The sequence below is a fragment of the Agelaius phoeniceus genome, chromosome Z (assembly GCF_051311805.1).
Source record: "Agelaius phoeniceus isolate bAgePho1 chromosome Z, bAgePho1.hap1, whole genome shotgun sequence".
In the NCBI taxonomy this organism is placed as follows: domain Eukaryota; kingdom Metazoa; phylum Chordata; class Aves; order Passeriformes; family Icteridae; genus Agelaius; species Agelaius phoeniceus.
This window is the reverse complement of record NC_135303.1, coordinates 95,657,720-95,682,126: the sequence shown is the minus strand read 5'-3', so window position 1 is coordinate 95,682,126 and position 24,407 is coordinate 95,657,720. Positions and strand designations below refer to the sequence as shown.

The following is a 24,407-nucleotide window of genomic DNA, read 5'->3' as shown; positions in this document are numbered from 1 at the left end:
TTTTAAAAGTTGGTCTAAATTAACAATTAACTGCTTAAATATTGGTTAAGTATTTAAGAGGAAATATGCAAATACAACTGATTATTGTCTCATCATGGGACTTTTTCCTTCTGTTTCTGAGGGTCTTCAAAGAGGAAGATAGAGCCCCTGGGACTGGCTTGAATATGGCCATCAGCTCTGATTAGACTGTTTCATCTGAGGATAACACCTCACTGGAGAGGGAATAAAAGAGAACAGCAGCACAGGAGTTCAGAGCATCTCCGTCTTTTATAGGACAGATACAAAGATAAATTAAGGTTTTCTGCAAACAAATGCTAAAATCCACACTTGAAGCAGATACTATATAGAAAGAAAAAGCTGTTAGCAACTGGTGACAGATACAGGCATGAGAGAGAACAGAATGGCCACATTTCAAGGCATTTGTTCTCATTTTACATTTTCTAAGTCCATACACACAGATACAAGAGACAAGGAAAAGGGACAGACACTGGCTGCTCTGTATTTCTAGCAAAGAAGGGCCCTCAAAGGCCTCAGGGATTACACCTGGGACCAAAGACATGAGTTCATTATGTTATACAAATTCTTTCTACTCTGTTTGACTACAAAGATATGTGGAAGGTTTCTCTGGAAGAAAGGAAAGAAGGGGAAGGATGGAGGGGATATGTCCCCTTTCAGATTGGCAGGTTACGTGTAAGCCCAGGAAGGTAACACAGGATTATACCAGGACTGCCTGATTGCTAATCACAAATAGAATTTATTTTGCTACAATCAGACCTTTTTCTCGGAAGGACCATGAGAAAGATTAAAGGGAAACATCGTGCTCCAGGTTTTAAGTCTGTGGTAACTCAGTGGTGGCAGAGTCACAACAGACAAGAGTGGACAGAAGCACCAAATTAATGCCCCTGCCATTTACTGTAACTATTCTATTTGTCTGTAACAAAAGGGAAACTGGAAATTCTGCTGGGTCTATTTGGGAATCGTTTTGGTGCCCAGATTTTCCTGGTATTTGTTCATTGTTGGTGTTGTGAACTGTTTTATGTGTGAGTGTTCTCCTTTGTGAACACTCTGGTAAAATAAGAGAGAAAGCAGAAAAGCAGAACAAGCCAGGTCTGATGAAAGATTTCGGAGCTTCATGTAATAAATAAAATAAAATTTAAAAAAAAATGGAATGCTGTAAGTAGTCAATTCAGGGATTGAATACAACCACAACAAATGGTGGTGTTCTGGGCAAGACTGTGTGCCCAGTTTACCCTCCTGTAGCACTGCCAGGGCAGATGTAACCTGCCAGAGCTGCACTCAAGTTAATTACGTTACCATTAATGGTTTAGACTAAGCCCAGGTTTTGCCCCCTTAATGAAGTTTCATTGTTCTCACCCCACAGAAACAGTAACAAGCTTGAGCTGGCTGAAGTGAGGTGAGTGGAAGTTTTAAGAGGTTGAACAGAGAAAAGCTGAATAGTTTAGTTATGCCCCACAGGAGGAGAGCAGGGTAATAAAGGAACTGGCAGAGCACATTTCCAGAATGGATGGTTATGACTGAAGTAAACTCTAAGAACTATAACAAGATCACTCTGCATCCACAACTCAGGTTATTAACATTCCTGCAAACAAAACTGATGCCTTAGAAAACTGTTAAACATGAAGAATGCACTTTCTAGACAGGCCCAGAGCAACTATTTTAGACATGTATATGATCTAGTTAGACATTTTTTTTTTTTGGAGAAACTGAGGTAGTGACCGAGCAAGGCTAAAAGGTCAAGATGATCTTACAAAGGGATTGTTAGGACACCCTACAGATGAACCTTTTCTTGCAGCTCGTTTACCTCTTACCTGAAATTACTACTAGAAAACATAAAGGGAAATTGTTGGTTATTTAAATCTTTAACTAAGAGGAAGGGATATTCCATTTCAGCATGTTGTCACTACAGAAAAGATGATGTAAGAACATAAAGGGGGGTTGCATTGTTTTCTTAATTACACATATCAGTTGCTGGAAACAGATGAGCAGGCTTGGCTGTAACTCTGAGAAGTGCATTCTGTGGCCTGAGGTCTGCACAGAGAAGGCAGTGTGCCTGCAAACCCTCGTGGCTGAGCTGCTTTTATCAGATTACAAAATTAGAAGTACTCATTAAAGATGCCCCAAAGTTAAAAAAACAGTCAGTGTAAATTAATTACTACTGTGGATACAAACTAATTAGTTACCAGTATCTTTGAAATATATTTTTGGGAACAATTTATTGTAAAATCTTGTCATCCTTTGTCATTACCATTAATTGTTTACTGATAAAAGTAATGAGCCTGATGTTCTACAGACAAGCAGGAATAAACTATTTGCATTTCATACCATAATCATTTCGAATCTGCATTTTTATTTTGGTATCTGGACAGGTGACTGCAGAAAGGACAGAGAGAGTGTCAGACACAAAGATCACTGAAATCAAGGCTCATATTTCTAGTTGCTATCAGTGGCTTTTCCATCACACCCTGGAAGTTTTTGGATTGTCGTGCACATTTGTTACTGGGTATCTGCCTCTGCAGAGCTAGAAACTGTACCCACTGGATGGAATATGTTAATATTTATTTAGGTAATATCTCCACTGAATTCAGTTAACCTTTACTAAATATGTCTGATCATCACACAATCCTGTCATACTTACTTTCAGGTAAACTTATTTATTTGTATGGAAGAACAGCCTTTTTTCATAACCAAGCTGACAGATTAATGTGAAACTCTAAGTAACCTACAAAAACACCCCCTCACAATCTAAAAGGCTTTTTAAAAGAAAAATAAAAGACTTTAACATAACTAGAGCTGCTCTTCAGTTTTAATATGTAAATTATCCCTTAAATCTAACTTTTGAAGTCATCATTAATTGCCTCACAGGCCTCATTTTACATTAATTGTGCCTTCATAGAACACTCTTATTGAAAACCTAATCCATGTAAAGATTCTTCACAAATTAAATGGTCATTACTTGTCTTCCTCTTTTAGCTAATTGCTTCATTATGTACTTTTTCAATTGTTTTGTTCTGCAGGGATTAATTTTGCATGTATCTTCATGAGCTGTGAAACTGTTAGAGTGTACTGTTAAACTATGCATGGTGTGCTGCTGCTTGGAACTGCAGGAACCACTCTCCACCTGTGTTACTTGGAGGTAACACATGGCAAGGGTCACTTAGGGCCCCATCCAGTTCTCTGCCAAGTGTGTCCATCTCATTGCCAGGCACAGTCAAGAACCCACACATCAATCACTGCGTTGCCAAGTTGATGTTAGCAACAGGAAGTAAAAGAAATCACTTTTTCTCTTAAAAAGCACAAAAGGAGACTGAAAAACAGGATTGCCACTGGTTTAGTATTCATGGAGCAATGTACTGTGCTGGCCATCTTTTATGGCTTTACCTTTCTCTCCTTACCACAGCTACACTTAGCCTGATCAGTCTTGTTCATCTTGCACTGTGCCTAAAGCCTGATCATAGAATACAACATGCTGGGGTGGGAGGGACCCACAAGGATCATCAAAGTTCAATCACTGGCCCTGCACAGGACACCACAAGAGTCACACCACGTGTCTGAGAGCATGGCCCAAACACTTCCTCAACTCTGTCAGACTCGCTGTGGTGGCCACTTCCCTGGGGAGCCTGTTCCAGTGCCAGCCACCTCTGTTGTCACGGTTATATTTTATGAAAAATCCCTTCACCAGGATTTTCTCTTGAGAAGCTGAGAAGCCTCAGAAAAGAAATGCAAACAATAATTATCTGATTGCTTGGAATGGGGTCTGGAGGTTGCTTACCAACAAGTGCATCTTTGATTGCTGCCATGTGAATTGTTTTTAATTAATGACCAATCACAGCCAGCTGTGTCAAGACTCTAGTCAGTCATGGGTTTTTATTATTCATTCTTTGCTAGCCTTCTAATGTCTTTCTCTTTCTTTAGTATAGTTTTAATATATCATTTTCATATCATATAACATAACATCATAATATAATAAATCAACCTTCTAAAATATATAGAGTCAGATGAATGTCTCACCTCATCCTGGAAACCCTCACACCTGATGTCCCCAGACAGGGCAGGCTCTCCTGGCTGGGCCTCAGGACAGGCCTGGCCCTCCTGGCTGGGCCTCAGGACAGGCCTGGCCCTCCTGGCTGGGCCTCAGGACAGGCCGGCCCTCCTGGCTGGGCCTGATGCCCTCAGGACAGGCCTGGCTCTCCTGGCTGTGCCTCAGGACAGGCCTGGCTCTCCTGGCTGGGCCTCAGGACAGGCCTGGCTCTCCTGGCTGGGCCTCAGGACAGGCCTGGCCCTCCTGGCTGGGCCTCAGGACAGGCCTGGCCCTCCTGGCTGCAGGGCACTGCTGACCCACATTCAGTTTGCCATTGGCAGGAGCCCCAGGTCCCTTTCCACAGCACAGTAGCCCAAATTCTATCAGTACTATTAAAGACTGAAGCAAGAGCTCCTGAAGAATTCCCTGTTCAGCCAGGCTGGTCTTTTGCCTCACTGCCTTGCCTTACAACATAAGGTGCTGTCACACACATAAAGGTGTCTGGCCTTCACACCTGTGACCTGAACATGCTGCATCCATCCTGGTGAACCCATCTCAGTCATCTACTCACTTCTGCACTACCACAACAACCCCTTGCTCTCCCTCACTGGTCTTCCTCTAATCTTTGTTAGATTACTAAATCAGTCTTGCAATATTAAAATATCTCAAGGAAATTAAATTCTAGAGGAAAGCCACAAATATGGAATCTTCCCAGCTTAGGCCATGAAGACTTGGAATATAAGAAGGTACAATGGCAATTACACTATGACTTGAAAGTGCAGGAGAGCATTAAACATGAGGCTAATAATGCACTAATTAACTTGCATCTCACCTGAGTCCATTGATGTGTAAGTGTATATTGAGTTAAACTGTTTTACTATTTCCCATACCACTATAAATAACACTTTCCTCTCATAAAACATAAATATATCTGTATTACTTCCCAGTTGGTAATGTGCAACTACACATGCACAGTTGGTGAAAAAACACTTGTGAGAAATCTCCAAGTGCCTCCTCATCCTTCCTTGTAGGGTATAGTGATGTCCCATGTTAGCTGCTGCTGTAATACTTTTCTTTCCTGTGGGAGCAGCTAATAACATGTTCTCTCCCCAGAAACAGCAAAACCACAAAACTGATTCACTGGTAATGTATAATTACACATGCTGTAGCTGCAGATTACCTGCTGAGGCATTCATAAGAACAGAGGGAAAAACAATTATTCCAATGTAGGAGTGACTGAAACCAGAGCAAGCCAAAAAGCTCAGTAGTGTCATGACTGGCAGAATTTGGAGGCATGGCAATTACTTGTTTTGTTCTCAATAGAGCCTTTCTTTTTTTAACCTGTTGGAATTACAATCCTGTAAAGAGAGAATTTTAGTCTGTGTCATCTTGGGATTCAAATTGTTGACACAGTGAGGTACTTTGCAAAACAAAATTAACCTCAGGAATAATCCTGTGCACACAGATAAGCCACTGCTGGTTACACAGGGTGCTAGGCAAGTGCTTATGCCACACTTGCACTGCTAAGGAATTCTTTTTGTCTTGGTGAAAGTGTGAGCTATGAAAAGCATTGGCTACATCTTGTAAGAAGCAACATTTGGTCAATCTTTACCATCTTTTTCTTTCAGGCTTCAATCTAGAAATAGTCTCCTCTTAATTCACAAAATGGATAAAAGCAAAATAAACTTCTCTCTATTTAAAGCTTTAACGAAAATTTAAAGAGAACCATTATATGAAAAAGCAGTATTTAAAAGTTATCTCAGAGTAACAACTAAGGATATTTCTATTTTTGGACTTCTCAGCCCTTTGCCTTTACACATCACCAACCTTGTACTGTTGGCAGCACTTGTGATCACGTACTGAGGATGTTTTCTGTAGAGCAAATCATTCCCTAGTGGCAAAGGATATTGGCCTTCTTACTGAAAACAAGCTAAAAACATGGCTTTAAGACTACAAGAAGTGATGATAGCTGCAAGTGCAAAAATGGGGAACATCTTGATTAATTTTCCTGAAGCATATTTGGGGAAGATCTCCATTGCTCAATGGAGTGCAATGGAGGTAGGCCCAGCAGCAAGGACAGAAAGGGACACCAGGCACACATGGCACAGCCCACTACTCCCTCTCCATGCAAACAGTCCCACAACACAGCAGTTGGGTGAAAAATCCCTTCAATCTTCTTGGTTCCTTTCCTGACATTTCTACCTCTTGGTGTGAGAAATGAAACCCTGGAGAGGAGAGCTCTTTTTTAGAGAAGTAATTGCTAGTTGATGTTAATGAAGTGGATAGGGTCTTAATTTCAAGTGTCGGTCTGTTGTTAAACATTGAATGTCAGAGTTCTAGGACTTGCCTTGAGTTGCTGTTGTTCTATGTTACCATTTTACCCTGTATTTGTACCTCTCTCAGTCATACTCTGCATTTGTGCCCCTTTCCATCTCACCTTAGATTTGTATCCATTCCTGTCAGGAACCACTTCCCCTGCTCCCCTGCTCCCAGGCCTTGCACCCGGACTGAATTCAAATGAGAGGCTGTGGGAACTATATGAACCCTCTCCAAACAACAAACCAGCACATGAACTCTGACTTTAACCCCCCAGAACCACACTACATCACCCACCCTTGACCAGAGCCGGATTCCGTCCTGCCACCATAACTTTAATAGTGCTCAGCTTGGGTGATACCCCTGGCCTACAAGCCAACATCATCTTCCTAAGGATTCTCTTGAGGGTGGAAGCCCCAGCTCTGCTGAGAGACAAAGCTGCACACACCCTCCTGCTGCACTCCTCCTCCTCCTCAGCACCGTGCTGTGGGAGCAGCGGCGCTGTGCGCGACCCCTCGGGTAATAAAGGCCTTTTTAAAGGAGTCTCCTGGCCATATTTATCACACTGGCATGCCAGCCCGTCAATCTGCCTAACAAAACAGTTTGTGAGGCAGCAGGGCAAATCACGAGCTGATTAGCATTACAATTAACCCTGTATCTGAAAGAAAATAAAAGTTTACTGAAGCAGAGGTGTTCAGAGGCAGCAGTGTGGGGCAGACCACTGTGCTGGCAGGCCCAAAGCACTGGTGAGCTGCTGCAGGAGCTAGAACAAGAGCATGGCAAGGAGAAGGAGAAAATGTAACCCAGTGTAGCCTATGTGCTGTGAAACTTCACTTGAGCTTGAACACTGTTGGTGCAGTTTAACATTATCCTCATCCTAAACCCAAAACACAGCACTGTACCAGCTTCTAGGAACAAAATTATCTCCACCCCAGCCATGGCCAGGACAGCTGTGCAAAGGCTTTCCTTAATAAAGTCAGACATCTATTTACATGCAATATAGTCACAGTTTCGTGTCATTTATGGCCTGTGTTAGGAACACCGACAGGTAAAATTGCTGGAAACTTCCAGGTAAAGAGGAAAAAGGGTGACATGTTTCCCCATAAATATGGAGATTTGGGGCCAAGTGTAAGTACCTTCACTTGCCTGTGATTAACAAAAAGAACACTATCCCAAGGGCAATATTGTAAGAAAGATCTCAGGTGAGAAACAATCAGGATACACACACACTGTGGACTGGAAATGGCTGGAACATGTAAGCAGCCATCAGTTTCTAGGCACCAAATGGGAGAGACTCACTTAACTAAGAAGCAATGAAAAAAGCAATGAAAAATCACGATCCCAGAAGCATGTTGTGGGGAGGGGGTTAAAGAAAAGACAAGATAGGTAAGACCCAAAGACCCAGCCCAAAACTAACAAACAAATATTAACTTCTGGAATTCCAAAACAATAGATCAGAGAGAGCCATGACAGACTTCACATCTGCTTGCTTTGCCACAGAGGGACCCTCATGTATGGAAAATACCCCAAAGAACCCTAGGACTATTTTTTGCTCAAGTAACTAATTTCTCCATCTCTATTCATTAACTGCATTCCTCCAGTTCTCCACCATCAGAAACAGCACGAGATTCACAAAAGGTCTGCAGACAAACCACCCGACTAGCAAGAAATGAAGCAATTAATTTCACTACAGAAATATACTACACAAAAGTAGTGCGCCACACTCAGTCTAACTATAAATGCAATTTTCCTCCTGGGTCACCTGATGTAAAGTCCTGATATAGCATTTAGTTGGAACAAGACCCAATCCCTTAAAGAGCTTTTAGCTTCTAATAAATTTTCCTCTTACCCACTTAAGAGGGCCATTATATCCTAGTGAACACGAATTCATCTGCAAGCACAAAGTCTTTGTGACACACAGAATTACTCTAAGTCAAAGCCTGGGCTGGCATTCCCAGGACTCTGATGATGACTTAGTCTGGGACCTGAGGCAAATCACGGAGTATTTGTTAGGGCATCCCTAAAAGTGGCACAAATAACTTCTTGTAACAGATATTCCAGAGCTTTATCAAGCATGTAGGCTGCTTTAAAAGACAAAAGAATTGCTACAGGGTTGCTTTTGATAGAAAATCTTCTTCTGACTTCAGTAGGAATTGGAAGAGGCCTTTAAGAAGCCTACTGCAAACCAGACATGAACCATGCAAAGCAGAACCTGGCTGAATGAATGCAACTGATGGCAGAGGATTTGTAGGGTCTTCCACGGCCACAAGAACTGCTTGTGCAGGCCCAAGCCAGAAGCTGAGCCCAAATGACACTGAGAAACACCAGCCTTACACTCACATTCTTTTAAGGCAGTTACCAACACAGTTCCTGCTTGGGCACATGGATGAAAATGTGATTCCAATCTGCCCTCCAAATGCAACCTGGTAATTTAAAAGCACACTTAAGTCCATTCAATTGGGAATGATTGAACAAAAAAGAAGCACCACTCATTCTAACTTGATTTTATAAATATGATGCTTCTTGACAGTAAATGAATCTTTCTAAACCCCAGTTAAAATGATTGAACTGCTCAAAGACGATTCTATTAAGTCCTGCATCAACCAGCCTGCCTTTTTTGTCTTATGAGGCAAATAAACAGATTTACAAGAAAACATTTGGTTGAAGAGTAAAGAGTTTCTTCTAAGAATCAAATCCATTCATGTTTTGAACTCATCTGCCAGCTTCTAGCTCAAGGCAAAAGATTTCTATTAATATTTATTTAATAATACATGTTTAGTATTTTACAAATGCTGTTGCAAATCCATAGACAAGGGTAAAAATCTTAGAAGTTAAAACAGTATTCCAAATCAGAGACCAACAGAGCTGAGTAGCAGCTCTGAAGCAAATTCAGAATCAAGAGAACAATCCTCCAAAGTCCTGCTCTCTGTGGCTTGTAATGGTTTGCCAGCAATGGATCCTTCAAATACAGTTTCCAATAGTTGGTGATTTTCTTGCACTCCTATAACATAAATAACTAGATATTTGTGCAGATGATGAGGTGACAAACATAACTCCTGGGTGAGGATAGTGGGAAAAGTCTCCATTTGTCAGGGTCTAATTCCTCACAGAAGTTTTACATCCTCTGGAACAAAATCAGTGATAGATGGACATGGGACCATGTTCTACCCACTGTGTTTCAGATAAACAGGTAGCTCAAATGATTCTAACATGTGCTATTTCTGCAGTCAAAAATAAACTCTCCAGTTCTTCCTCTAGATGTTTGCTCTTACAAGCTTTTGCATAAAATTTCCCTAGCAGGCCATTTTGGACAGACAGTGTCTGCTTGTCCATTATCCTGAATGAGAATGCTTTTCACACAGCAGAATACTAAAAAAATCTAGACACTTCTTTAAAAAAAGGAAAACGACAATGAAAGAGGAGGTGCAGTGAGCCTACATAGTCACAGATTGGAGAGCAGCATTTTAAAAGGGAAACATTATTTATTGCACTAATACTGTAATTACAATGTCGTTTTTGTAGAACAATGACTATTTTGATTAAGGCATTCATCAGCAGCCCCACAGCTGAAAGCACCACAAGTAATGTAGAGATGTTCCAGTGCCCAACCACCCCTGTGAGTGAAAAACCTTTTCCTGATATCCAACCTAAACCTTCTGTGACACAGCTGGAGGCCATTCCCTTGGGTCCTGCCCCTGGCCACGCGAGTGAAGAGATCAGTGCCTGCACCTCCACCTCCCCTGGTGAGGATATTGAAGACCACACTGAGGTCTCCCCTCACTGAGTCTCACCCTTGGATGATCTCAGACACACTGAGGATTGTCAGAAGAGCATTAATAAACTGTTAAACAATCTGTAATTTATTACAGCTCTGGAATTTGTTTTCATACAGGCAGATCCAAGCCAGCATAAATTCAGATAAGGAAGCACGTATTATGTTACCTTGCACACTACACTCTGTTACAGATGAGAGTATTTTATGTAGGTCAGGCACTGCTTCCCTGGAGCCAGAGAAAAAGCCATAAGGAAATCAGAGCAGTGTCAGGCCTTATTTCAGTGATCCAGCATACTCCAAAATTTCAATTATGCAGAGATTGTGTCTCTCTGGCCTTGTCTACCAACATACCAACATCAACTCCTCCAAGGCTAAGTGCTGCAGCCCAGACAGGAGACATCTCATGATGCAAACCCAGAGACAACTCCTTGCACTCATGAGGAAACAATAATGTTTTGTCAGTTGGAAAAAGAACAGAAAAACCAAAGTGATGGTAATTTTCAACTCATTGCAACACTGAGCTGCAAAATAAGTTTTTGGGAGCAGAAGGCAGCTCTCTGGCCCTTACAGTGAGAAGAACAATGTTATTAAAAGAAGCAGTCTTGCATTTCTCTCTCCCTTTCCTTGAAAAAGTGAAAGAGGGAGAGAGAAAGCTGAAAGAGGGTCTGTGCTTCACTCTGGCTGAAAAACCTCTTTATCTCTAACAGGCGGAAGAAAAAGAATTTCAAGAAGCCAGAAATAAAAATGAGTATTTTGTGTTCTATCTTGCTGTCTCAGGAGATAATTATCTATTCTTACAGTAAGTTCCCCTTTTTTTGCTATTGTACAACGGTATGCTGATATTCTGGCAGCTAAAAGGCTCAAAACACAATGTTACCTCTCCCTTACCTTTCCTAGCAGGGCTCACAATTTATTTTTATAACACACCACCCCATTTTTCACTACCATTATCTACCTAGGAATTCCAACCTTATCAAAAACCTGAGAGATTCTCAAAGAGAACAGAAAGGTGTTAAACTGTGAAGAGATACAGAAAGAAGTACTCAAATCACACACAATACTGCATTATAGTAAACAGGTGAAGAGTGTACAATGGAAAAAGAAAATATATGCACTCACAATATATTCACATTATGAATACCTTAATTCCCTTCTGTCTGGAAGGCAGCATAAATGCCCCTATATTCTACTTTGCTCCACAGTGATTTTGCTAATTTAAATAAACCAAGTAATCTAGAAAGGTTTTTCTCATCACACCTGTGAGAAACTGTTCTTACTGAGTCTGGGACCACAGGTAAGCAGGGAAATTTAGCTATCAACTCTGCAAAACTCTGTTGAAAGAACAATCCCAAATTCTACACATCTACCCTTGTCCCAGATTAAGTTCTGTAAAGAGAGCTATTGCTCTTTTTTCCCTCCTCTCTCCTCAAATAAATGTACATGTCTGCAGAGCTGTGGATCTCCTTTCCATGCCATCATCCATGGTTTGGACTGCTTTCCCCCTCTGCAATAAGAAGTAAGCTATATTTTAAATGTAAGCCACCAGTATGGGCTAATTGTTTGCCTTCCTTACCCTGATTCCAAGCTCCACATTCTCTCCTCCATATACTTCCATGCCTTCATCCAGCAATCCAATCTCTTGGAAGTATTCTCTGTCCACTATGAAGCATCCAAGCAGTGCAGGACTTCTGGAAGAATAAATCATCAGCAACCAAAATTAGCAGATAAATTATGAAGAATTTTATTTTTCAGGCACAGATTGTATTTATCATTGCTAGGTAAAATGATGCAGCAAAACAGATTCTTAAGAAAGTATTTCTCAAAGAGCTTTATTGAGCCTTGCCTTCTGACATTCCTAATTCTAAAGTGAAATGAGCACCATTGAAGGAAATTAGAGTCAAATTATTGGACATAAATATTCACCAGAGCAGTAAGGATTTCAGTGCTAGTAGTGTGAGATCCAGGTGCCCCAGTTTTGTTTCTGGGGCACCAGCCAGTGTAGCCTCTGTCCTTGCTAAGTCCTCAAGGCTCTTGCCTGTGACAATTGCAAATGATGTGCAGTTCTGTGTGTTTAGCCAGAAGCCAGGTTCAGCTAGAGCTAAAAACTTGTGTCTGTAAGCTTACCTAAAGAAAGAGATTATTTCTTGAATAGGACCATCCAGATACATTTTTTTAATACAGAATCAAGCAAAGCCTGCCTTTACCAGCATAACATTAGTCCATTATCCTGAGCCAAACCTAAACAAATCACATAGCTTTACTGGATCAGTAAACTCTACTTATGTCATGGTGGGAACCAACCAATTTTTACTATACAGAGCCAATTTTAGTCAGGTAAGAGTTCAGCCACAGAGGGTACAATTTCACCTTATGAGTAGAGAAGGATACAGAGTCATTTAGCCTTTTCATTTTTCTCCTACCTTATAATCCACAATTGCAAGAAATAAATATGTCTTTTCAGATTATTATGCTGGCACTCTGGTAATGACAAGATATTAATTAGCAGTACAGGAGAAATCACCCTGCTTTTATGGAGAACACTCAAGCTACAGCTAGTGGACACATCTGCTTTCAAACAGATCATAGGCTGTCTTAATCACAAATTCTACAGTTCTACAGAAATCTATATATTAATGCCTCCAAGTGCTATAGTACCCGTTTTATAACAATGAAAGACCATCTTTGATGTATTTATTAATGAAGAAAATAGCAGTTAACATCAATACAAAACTTATGCTTCATTTATGATAGGTACTTTTGCCTTTGTTGTTGTTTTTAAGTGTTTCTCAGTGCACCTGCTTCCCTTTGCTATAATTCTAAAAGAATAATGGAGGCAGATAGAAACCATCCATCAAGACACATGGCTTTGTTTGTTGGTGTGCTTGTTTTAATTATCCAACACACACATGCAGCATATTGCACTGAATTAAAAAATGTGCCAGGGAAAGAGTTAGGGGACAAACCTGAAATTCATAAAGTACATGCACTGCCCAGTCCTCATGTGGAACAGAGTTTGGGGGTAAAATGGAAAAGTCATTACTTTGTGTTTCACTACTTTTAATTTTAAAAATCATAATGGTTACTCTGTATAATTAATCACAGGATCATAGAATGGCTTGGGCTGGAAAGGACTTGAAAGATCATCTCATTCCAAACCCCAGCCATGAGCAGGTACATCTTCAAACAGATGAGGTTGCTCAGAGCCCCATTCAGCCTGGCTTTGAACACCTCCATGAATGGACATCCATAACCTCCCTGGCAACCTGTTCCAGTGCCTCACCACACTCACAGAGAGAATTTCATCTCAATACCTAACATAACCCTGCCTTCTGTCAGTTTAGAGCTGTTCCCTCTTGCCCTATCACTACCTACTTCTGTCCCTTACCAGTTTTCTTGGAATCACCATTTAGGTACTGGAAGGTGCTGTAAACCTCCCTGGAGCCTTTTCTTCTCCAGGCTGGACAACCCAAACTCTCTCAACCTGTCTTCACAGGAACATTTTTATAGTGTCAACAGAGTTCATTAACAGCAATAACTATTTCTAATGCTGTGGAAATTAACCCCTTTTCACGTTTGTCTTTGGCAAACCTGTTAATTTTTATCTCCTGCTTTCCAATTCTAGGTTCTGTTCATAGGTCAGTGCAGTTCAGAGGGTGTTAAACTGACAGAACCTGAGAAAAGTGCCTGCCTGCCAAGATAGCTGCTGGATGAAAAACAGCTGCCAGTGCTGTTTGAGGTTCTGCTTTCAGGAGGTAAGAACAGCATTCACACTTCCTTTCTGCAGGGAGCTGGAGCACAGGTACCAGTGCCCTCCTTGGAATGAATGTGTGTCTACAAGCAAGGCCTGTACTCTCAGCAGAGCTGCTCAGTGGGTTCAGAGGGTACTACTCCCCTCCCTGAGACAAAGGGATTGTTCTGTACCAGTCTGACAACACTCTGGACATGGGAACAAAGTGCAGACCCAGACTGTCCCAAAGCAAGGACCCAATGCAGCCTTTGCTCACAGTGTCACTGACCAGACATTAACTCCTGGGACACAGCACAGCTGTGCACCTATGTGACAACACTATAAAGAACACAGCTGTCAGGTCAGCTCTGCTTATGCAATGTAACTGCAAAGAAAATTCCATTTCTGGCCCGTAAGCACTAAATCAGCAGGCAAGACATTTGGAGAACAGAGTGCTGCAGAGCAGCCCTGCCTACCATTCCACTTGGGCAGGAAACCTGTTTAAAAAGATCTACTGAAAACAAAAGTTTCCTTTAAAAACATCTACTGAAAACAGGAGTTTTCTTGATGACTGTGTAGGCATCAAGGACATTTAAGTATTTGAAGTTTACAGTCAGTAAAACCTATCACACAGCTGAGCCCACTTGCCCCCTGTCACACCCAGGAGAGCTTTTAGACACTGTAATTTAGTTATTTATTACCTTATTGGAGCAGTTGTGTTCTCCAGTTTCCACCAGGACTTAGGAGGGTTCAGATACCTGCACCACAGCTCCCAGTCAAAGCCTTGTGCTGAGAGGGGATACTCCTCTATTTCAAAATTATCATACTTAATGTTATCGAATGATGGAGAAATTACTCTTTTTCTGTTTTCTTTTATCCTAGTGAGCACTGGTTCAGCCCTAAAAAAAAAAGAAATACACTGTTAAGATTACACCACTGCAAGCATAGCACTGATGGAAATCATGGAGTAGTTTGGTTTGGAAGGAGCCCTTAAAGAGTATTTAGTCCACCACCAAATAAACAATATAGCAGCTAATGCTGTATTTTTCAGAAGGAGCAAAGTCTAAAGCTGTTACCCATTCAGAGCCCTTTCTGCCCCAAAATAATACACTGCAACATATTCTCTAGGAGGCTCTGTTGTTAACCTTGATTTGAGCTGGTGGATGGAAGAAATGAGTATCTGCATATCATAGAGCATTTATACCCTTGCTACCAAGTAATGACAACTTCAGGCTCGCAACACTATCAAGGACATCAGGAGCAGAGTTAATAATAGATCTATCCTAGAGACAGAAGCTCTTGCCTTTTTACCTCACTTTTACTTAAGGAGCAAGGGAGATATTAAATCCAGACTGAACACGGTAAAACACATTATTTTAGTTATGTTTACTTTTGCAGAGTGGCCAAAATAACCAAAAAAACGCTTCTTTGTTTACACTGCAGAATGTAAAAGAAACATAATCTTTTTTAATGAAAAGAAGATACATTCACCCTCATGGGCAAAGGGCTACATTACTGGAGGAGATTTTTAATGTGCAGTTTTCTAATATGATTTAACTACCTTGTAATTAGACCAGCAGATTACTCAAACCATGAAAATGTATCTAGATCATCTTACACAGCACAAACACATTTTTCCTGCTTGTGTCCATGATTATGTCTGAATTTTCATTAAAAAGCTCAAAATTCTAACTCACCCTCTAAATGCCAGTCAGTAATTTACCACCAGTGCTTGGCAAAGGTCCCTGGGTGAGAGAATGGAAGGGGCACACACCAACCCACGTTGAATTCCACGTGGGCATCGAAGAGAGCGACGACCGGCGCTGTGGCTGCTCTCCAGCCGCTGACTCGGGAGCGGCTCAGCCCCTCCTGCCTGCTGTGCCGGACAGCCTTGATGAAACCTGGCTCGTGGGCATTCACCTCATCAACATACTGCTGCAGCTTCTCCTTGAGCTCCTCTGTAGAAGGGCAAGAATTGGGCGTCAGCAAGAGATGCCAGCTCGACAAGGTGTAAAAATCCGCGCTTTGTGTCGTAGATGAGCGATCCCCATCCGGGGAATGATGTGCTCTGACTCCATGATTCCAGAAGGCTGAACAAATCCTTTATTAAGCTTTATTAAGCTGTACTATATTACACTAATACCATATTAAAACTACACTAAAGAGATACCAAATACTACTAAAGAAAAACACATGACTCTCTGCAGACAGTCACAACACAGCTTTGACCCAATTGGCCAATCAGTCCAAACAACCCTCGCTGGTGTCCAGCTCACAAACCACTTCTGGCAAACCATCTCCATGACACATTCCACATGTTCCAAACAGGAGCAGCAAGTAGAGATAAGAATTGTTTTCTCTTCTTCTCTGAGGTTTCTCACTGCCTTCCCCAGGAAAAGTCCTGGGAGAGAGAATTAAATCTCTCTTTGTTCAGAGAATGCGAATACCACACTTTGAGTAAAACAGGAGCAGCCTTCACACGGCTACTCAGAACTCTCAAATAGTCAGTCTAAAAGGAGGCAAACAAAAAGGAGAAGGACCATGAATTATTTAGCAATAAAAAAATTTCAGATATAACTATTTAGCCTACATGACTGCCATCAGAATCCTGGCACTGTTTAACAGTAACAAGCCACAAAATGAAGTGTCATAGCTACATAAGAGTATATTATTTTACTGTAACAAAAAACAAGGCACCTGTCTTCTATTTCCAGGAAAATAAATAAAAAGCCTAAGTATTTTCCATGAATATTCTCTACCAATATTGCAAGAAAAAAAAGAGAACTAAGAGTAAAAGGCATTATTTTTCTCTTTCCATTTTTCTTTCTCAACTTTGACAACTGGTTTCTGTCTTGACTAAAAAGTTCAACAACTTTGGCTCTTAGAACAAAGACAAGTAAAAGCTCTAGAGAAGAATCATTCCTAATTAAAGTATAATAACTCTTAGATCAACAGCTATTATCTCTCTGGTTTAAAGACCACTGCATGAGAAAACACAATATGTGGAGTATAAATATTGTGTTCACAATGATTATTAACTGAAAGCAATGTTCACTTCATTCTTTATTAGCATTCCTATGTTCTATTTACATTATGGTATCGCTCAGAATTCCCTTTGGGACAATAAAGTCCCTTTATTCTGGATCTCTCCACAAATCCAGCAATGTCTTTGCTCTGATGCAGAATAATGCTCCTGTGGCTATTATGCTGTACTGGGCATTATCAAACCTGCATTAAAGCTCAATGCTGACTGTGAAAACCCTAGCAAGCCATTTACCTTCTCCTGAGGAACGGGTTCCCCAGGGAAGCAGTCACAGCACCAAACCTGCCCGAGTGCAGGAAGCATTTGGACAACCTCAGATACATTCTCAAGTGAACTTTGGGGTGTCCTGCCATTGAGCCCCAGGCAGTTTGAGAATCTGAGAAATCAGCCTTTCACGCTGGGAGCTGCTCACCTCCAACAGATCTGGACAAGCAGCATGCTGGAATGGGTAATGGCACAGAAAATTAAAAGCAAGCACACTTTGTGAGCCATATTAAATGTTCATCCTTGGAAAGGAGGGGGGTGTGTGCTCTCTTGAGCTGACAGAACAACAGAGCTCATCAATTGCAAGTTCATCCTAAAGTTCATCCCTGCTGTTTGTGCAGACTCTTGGACATCCACCAGGTGTGATGCAGCTGTTTCTCAGGCCTTGCAGGACTCTGCATGCCATGTACCTTTGAATCAATGAACTCTGCATGAACCGAGAATATCACAGAAAAATCCTGATTCTTACAGGTTTTCAGACAAACAAGAATTAAAAAGAAACAGTCTGCTGATCATGTCCCTCACAACATTTAAACTGCAGCAATATTTTAGGAATTGACTGGATATATTCCCAAAATTTTCAACATTACATTGCCAATAACTATTCAATTTGTTTGTCTGTGACTGCATCACCTGGAATAAACACTTACATAGCATAGAGCACTCTTCTGTTTTGGATTTGACTTGCTGCTTATTGATCAACACACTTTTTCTCCTTTATCAAGTAAAAAACCCCACATTAATTTCCTTCACGCTTGTGCCAAACTCCATGTTCTTACTGCTCACCCCCGAACACACAGAGATTTGTAGCAAGCACAGAACTATCAAACCAACCACTAGCTAACAGCACATTAAATTGAAAAGAAGACATTTATGTTACTGTAATTCCATGCACCTAAAAATAGCACAAACCCGTTCTCTATTCCCAAAATGCAGCACTGCAGAGGATGACTATCAAAACGTGAAGATTAAAGCTTTGTTCTTGGTCTAAGTGGCTGCTCACAGCTCTGCAATACCAGAGGCTTTATTTGCCACAACAATGCAGCATCACCACGGAGGACAGAACTGTGAAAGGAAAGCAGGCTCTAATGGAGGACTCGGAAATCAGGAGCCTGGACAGAGTCATTGCTCCATCAGTCACTGCATTTCAGTAAGTGGGCTACTCTTACTCCTGCCTTACGCATTTCCTAACGTGGACTGACTTTAGAAGCTTGAGTAAACACAAAATCTATTTCATAGCTGTTGTAGTGCATTTCTATACTTTGTAATACTTTGAAGTAGTTTTGTTTTGTATCCCCATATTTTTCCCAAATCGTTTATCCCAAACTGTACCCCCCTCCTTCTCCCTGTGTTATCCCTCTCCCAGGATGAGATCATCCCCAAACCCCCACCCTGGCTCTCTGTCAATCACTCAGCCTCCCATCCCCTCCATGCAGAAGTTTCGGTCCAAGTCGTCCAGTGATCAGCCAGAGGCCAGGGGTCAGCCCCCCAAGCCTTGCCCCATACACTGTCCTGTATGTCTGTCCCCCAGCATCCATCCCTTAGGGTCACTTAATGGTTGGTAAAATGTTATCTACTTTCAGTTTCCACCTCCCTTTAAACGTGACCTTGGCACATCTCCCTGGGGCTTGGCAGGAGCCCCCTGAAGTGCAGGAGCTCCTTTGGGATCCTAATAAAACCTTGGATTAACCCCTGCTAAGAGTCGGCCCTTTATCATCTACCGATGTCTCTGGTGTCTCTTGTGCTGCACAGGGGCCCAGCCCAGGTGCCCTCAGCACCCTCGGGGCACAGAGAGTGTCTCCCCCCAGCCCAGGTGCCCTCAGCACCCTCGGGGCACAGACAGTGTCTCCCCGCTCTCGGCCGTGTCGGGGCTCCCAACCCCGGTGTCTGCCGACTCGGGACTGGCCCAGGGTCCCTGAGAGGCTCGGGGAGAAACAGAGACAACTTAGGAGCTCCAGACATCTTGTGTCCATCTACAAATCCCATCTAGAGTCCAACTACACCCCACATTACAAACTCCCAGGGACTTCTCCTACTGCACCAGGCTACGCAGGAGGGCAGAGCAGCTCCAGCACAAATGTGTGTGCTGACACCCGTGACACGGGACAGACAGGACACCACAAACAATGGAGACACAACACAGACAGAAATCTCTTGGCAAAAGGGATAACTGCGAGCACCGAGAGCATGCCAAATGAGACGACCGAGGTGAGACTGATGGCAAGCTGACGTGGCTCAGAAAACACTGAAGGAACAAGATGCTAACTGAATGATTTATTCCATAAACTGAAGAGATGGATGCCCGAGAATCCTACAGTCAGAAGCCTCTACCTGTCCTCACATTGTTTCAAGCTCTAATCTGCCATAATGGATCCTGGCAGGGCATAGCTGTCCGTACAGCTCAGAACAAGACCTGAAAAGACATCTGACTGGATGCTTCCAAAGAGAGATGCAATTCTGATACATGTCTGAGCTCCCCAGGCAAAGCTTGTAGGGCATGGATGCCGGGCCAAGAAATGCAGAGATCACAGAGGATAAGAACAATGCCAAGGTTTCTGACAGGCCCCTCAAAGGCCTAAGGTAAGAGACATGAGATACCCAAACAACAGATAATGCACAATAGACAAGGGACATGATACACACTGGGACCGCTCTGCCCTGCACACCTCAGCACTGGGATCAAAAGTGAGACTTTGCTTTTATGGGGCCTAAGGGGCCACTTCATGGACACCCCCCCACCTCCAAAGTGGACTCAAAAACCCATCCCAGTATTTCCCAAACCAGCACCCTGCTTTCATCCCCTCTGTGGGTCGTAGCCCTCTACTTCTCTCTCAGACATCTGGCGATGCCGGTCTGTGTCAGGTGCAAAGGAAGGCTGCCTCGACATCTGGGAAGGTCCTGCTGGCACTGTTGTTCAACAACTTCCTGTTGTTTCTTCGTCTGCTCCAATAAAGAAAACAAAATATCAATGCATAACCTCAGCAGCACATTGGCCAAAACCCAACAATTCTGCCACTCACTCTTTTCCCAAGAATGCCCGGCTCCTGGGGCCGCACGCTTCAGCCGCACTCGGAGGCTGACGCCATCGTCGTGGGGCACGCCTGGGCTAAGAGGAGACGAGGGGATGTGGCGCTGCTGAAACCTGAGCGGAGCCTCACTCCTCCTCCCTACCTCCCTGACTCACCGCAACTCCTCGGCCATTGCTGAAGGCTGCCCTGGTGACACCTTTAAACAGAAAAGGCAGAGGCTTCATCGCCGAGTCCCGGGATTCTTCCCCAGGGCTCGGGAGAGCGGCAAACCCGGCGCGTCGGCCGGTTGGTGACTGGGGCTTGGCCTACTCCGAGTGGATTGCCTGAAGCGCAGAAACAGGAACAGATGCTTAGAGCTGCACCGCAAAGTGAGACTGGAGCAATAACAACTGCTCCTGTACGCTACTCAATGCTCACCTTGCCCATCTCACCTTGCCTGCTGATGTCCAGCTTTACTTCCTAAAAAGAAAAAGAACAGAGCTGTAACAGAGTCACACTTGACACTCTCCCTGCAGAGACAAACGGTGACTGACCTGCTCGGGGGAACCTCCTCACTCGGGATGGGTGGATGGATTTTGCCCTGGATTTTATCCTTCTGCATCTGAAAGAAAGCGAGGACAAACGTCAAAGGGCTGCAAGATATCTTCACAGCTCCAAACATCTTCTGTCTATCTAGGAATATCATCTAGAGTCCGGCCACACCCCACAAACTGCGTGTCCCTGAGCCTTGTCCTGTTGCAGCAGCCTCTGCGGCAGGGCAGAGCAGCTCCGGCACAAACATGTGCAGACACCCGTGACACAGAACGTGACCAACGGGGGGACGTTAAACACAACACATTATGCTTGTGGTGAGGGCCTCGAGGGGAAAAGGCAAAAGGGACCCCAAAGACACAGTAGGTAACACGGTACACCCGACAACACGACGTGGACCGGAACTGCTCTGCCCTGCCCGCCTGCACGCTGCCATCAAATGTGGAGTCTCTCCCTTTAGCTGTCCTAAGAGGCCCCTAGGACAAGATTGCTTTTCCCTCTGCTAATTTTTCAATCTGTCCCAGGAACTCCCAACCCGCTGCTCTCCCTTCTCCAGGCCGTGACCCAGACTTATCTTTTGGATGATCGGCGATGTGAATCCACGTTGCACCTGAAATGAGTCTGCCTCGGAGGGCCCTGCGATCACCTGTTAGCCTCTCGGTCAGCTACAATAAAGAAAACCAAAACCAAAGTATGAGTTCAGAGTTATGTGGGCCAAATCCCAGCAAGTCAGCTACTGGCCCTCTCCTGAGTGTGCCTGGCTCCTTCAGGCTCCACCTTCATCCTGATTCCAAGGCTGTGGGCATTATTATGAGTGACACCTGGGTTAGAGAAAAGCAAAGTTCAATGGCATTCCTGTGAGTGCAGTGGACCTTGTGTGAGGAAGACATGGGAATGCCTCTGCTGTGCTTCTGAAAAGCCTTGTGTGGGGGGGCCCTCAAATAAACACCCTTTCTCACCCTGCTGCCTACAAGGAAATGTCCGTACATACACACTCTTACAAATGTACCTACGGTTTTGGGGTTTTTTTCTTCTGAAGCTCCAAGAATGATTTCCCATCTTGAGTCATTCAGAAGAAACGGCCCCTGTGACTCAGGTCAGAAGGGTGGCCTGCGTTTTTGATCACGACAGCTTTTGGCTTTACCCTGTGAGCAGGAGCAGCCAGAGCTGAGGCTCAGCAGAGGCTGACCCCGGCCAGCCCCTTCCTCCCTTCCCCGTGTCACAAGGACTTCCAGGCAGAAGGATGCAAAGCAGGTTTGTGTCTTTTCTCTTCAGTGCCAATAGGTAAAAGATGTAGGCTTTGAAATAACTAATGACCCTCTCTTGGAACTCTCCCAAGGACAGTTTGAAAGAAAAGACAGAAGATTGCTGCTAAATCCATATGGGATAAGGATGAGAGCAGCAAGGAGGGCAGGTGAGTCCCCCCCCCAAGGGTGCACCCAGAGCCCCGGGCAGGGACGCAGTCACTGGCTGCTCTCTGGGGACGAGACCCTCCCTGCAGGTGACACCGGCTTGTCCTCTCCCTGTGGCACAGGGACCTCCAGGCTCTATGACCAGCCTCATTTTGTCAGCATCCAGGTGCTGTGCTAGAGCCAGAGGGGTCAAGGCTTTCCAGAACCATAGGATCCTTGCGGTTGGAAAAGCCTTCTAAGGACATCCAGCCCAGCTGCTGCCCCCCAAATCAGGTCTCTAAACACCACATCTTGACATCCTTGACATGTCTCCAGGCATGGGGACTTCCCTGGGCAGCCTGCTCCTATGCCTGACCACCCTTTCAGTGAAGAAATTTTCCCTCCAATCCAATCTAAGCCCTCCCTGCTGCAAGTTGAGGCCATTTCCTCTTGCCGTGTCACTTCTTACCTGGGAGATCTCAGTGCTTCAACCTTACCTGCTCCTTCCCTAGGCGGTCTCTGGCTTGGCTGGAGGAGAGGAGAAACACTCCCACCACAGGAATGGCAGCTCAGGAGGTCCCACACCAAGGCCAGGGGGAGCAGCCGTCCTCGCCAGAGCTCGCACGTCCCTTCTCAGAGATTGGCTCTGCTTTTCCTCCTTCAAGTTGTTCCCAAAGCTGCTGGAAGAACTGAAGGCTCCTTTGGCCTTCCATTGCTCTGCTTGTCCCGAGAAAGAGCTTTGCGCGTTGTTACCCCTCCAGAAAGGAAGGGCCTTTCTGTCTCACACGCTCGGTGACACAAGGCTACGCAGCCTCTGCTCCAGGTGGGAAGGGCTTCCTTCCTCCTCTGGCACCTGGCTGGCACAGGGCACAGGTTGCTCAGAGGTCCTGGGGCTGCCGCCCCATCGCTGCAAGTGCTCAAGGCCCGTCGGTGCTCTGCGATGAGGCTCTGAGCAAGCTGCTCGATGGAAGCACGTCCCTGCCCACGGCGGCAGCAGCCTTGGAATGAGGTGATCTTTAGAGCCCCTTGCAACCTGAATTCTTCCATGATTCTGTGAACTGAAAAAAGCAGGGAAAGAAATCTGTAAAGGTCACTAAATGCATCCAAGCACATCCCCATGGATCCAATCCTCAGCAGCCCATCCAAGGCAAGGTCAGAGCTCTCTGCCCACCGAGGACACGGCAAGCAGCACGGACCTTTCTCCCACTCTCCAGCACGGACCTGCGAAGCCAGAGAGAAGTTTACAGACACCGGAGGGCGGCGGGACGGGGCGGGACGGGGCGGGGCGGGCGGTCTTACCTTGCAAAGATGGCGGCACAAAGGGGGGGCAGCGCCGCCGCCCCGCCGGGATTTTCCGGCCCGCCGTCGCTTCCGCCGCCTGGAGAGGCGCGTGCGCGGGCTCGGGGGGGGGTGCAGCCCCGTTCCGACGGCGCTCGCCCGCCCCCGCTCGCTGCCCCCGGCCCGCGGAGCGCTGCGACCGCGCCTCCGCCGCCCGCCGAAAGCGGCCCCGCCGGGCCGCCCCCCCCCCCCGGCCATTCTTCTCAGCCATGGTGTCCCTTTTGCACTCCTGAACGTCTTTCACCCCTCCCGGCCATTTACCGAGCCCGCCCCGCCCGCCCCTCGCTCCCGCCCCGCCCGCCCCTCGCTCCCGCCCCGCCCGCCCCTCGCTCCCGCCCCGCCCGCCCCTCGCTCCCGCCCCTCGCCTCGCTCGGCAGCCGCGTCCTTGCCCCGCCCCCGGCAGCCAGCGGCGAGGGGCAGGGCGCTGGCTCGGGGGGCTGCAGTACCGCGCTCTGGCCACAGGGCGGCAGACTCCCGGGTCCGCGATTTTCCCGCGCTTTTGGCCGCCATTTTGAGAAGGTCAAACAAACTCCTCGACATTGGCGACGCGCCGCTCCCATGATGGCGGCCGAGAAAGGTCTCCCCCCCTTCCCCCCCCAGCCGAGAGAGGCGGTTACTCAGATGCCGGTCAGAAACCCGCCAAAATACGCCCGCCCGCAGCGCCGCTGACCCTACAGCCCGTGCCGGGTACACCTGAAACGCAAGAGAATATCCCGCCGGGACCGCGCCGGCGTTCCGTGCAGGCAGTCCTGATACACACACCGCGGGCCTCCGGTTGCCCGCCCTTTTGGCCGCCATTTTGAGACGGTCAAACAAACTCCGCCACGCGCCACGCCCAAGAGGGCTGCCTGGCGGCGGCGGGCTGCAGTACCGCGCTCTGCCCACAAGGCGGCAGCACTGCCACCCACCCCAGCCGGGGGCGCCGCGCGCCGCGGGGCTGCGGGCGGCCAAGGC

The 24,407-nt window shown here is 45.2% G+C and overlaps 3 long non-coding RNA genes across 3 annotated transcripts in view; all 3 read right to left on the bottom strand.

Annotated features, from left to right (window-relative positions):
* Positions 1-24,407, bottom strand: part of LOC143692015 (uncharacterized) — a 142,817-nt gene that overhangs the window by 107,287 nt on the left and 11,123 nt on the right. The window lies entirely within an intron of this gene.
* LOC143692014 (uncharacterized) lies at positions 11,722-18,517 on the bottom strand. Its single transcript, XR_013179865.1, has 3 exons — positions 15,555-18,517; positions 14,559-14,756; positions 11,722-11,818 (listed from the first exon to the last, which is right to left on the bottom strand). It is a non-coding gene; the product is annotated as an uncharacterized LOC143692014 (long non-coding RNA).
* Positions 20,627-22,850, bottom strand: LOC143692020 (uncharacterized). Its single transcript, XR_013179876.1, has 3 exons — positions 22,613-22,850; positions 20,727-21,389; positions 20,627-20,652 (listed from the first exon to the last, which is right to left on the bottom strand). It is a non-coding gene; the product is annotated as an uncharacterized LOC143692020 (long non-coding RNA).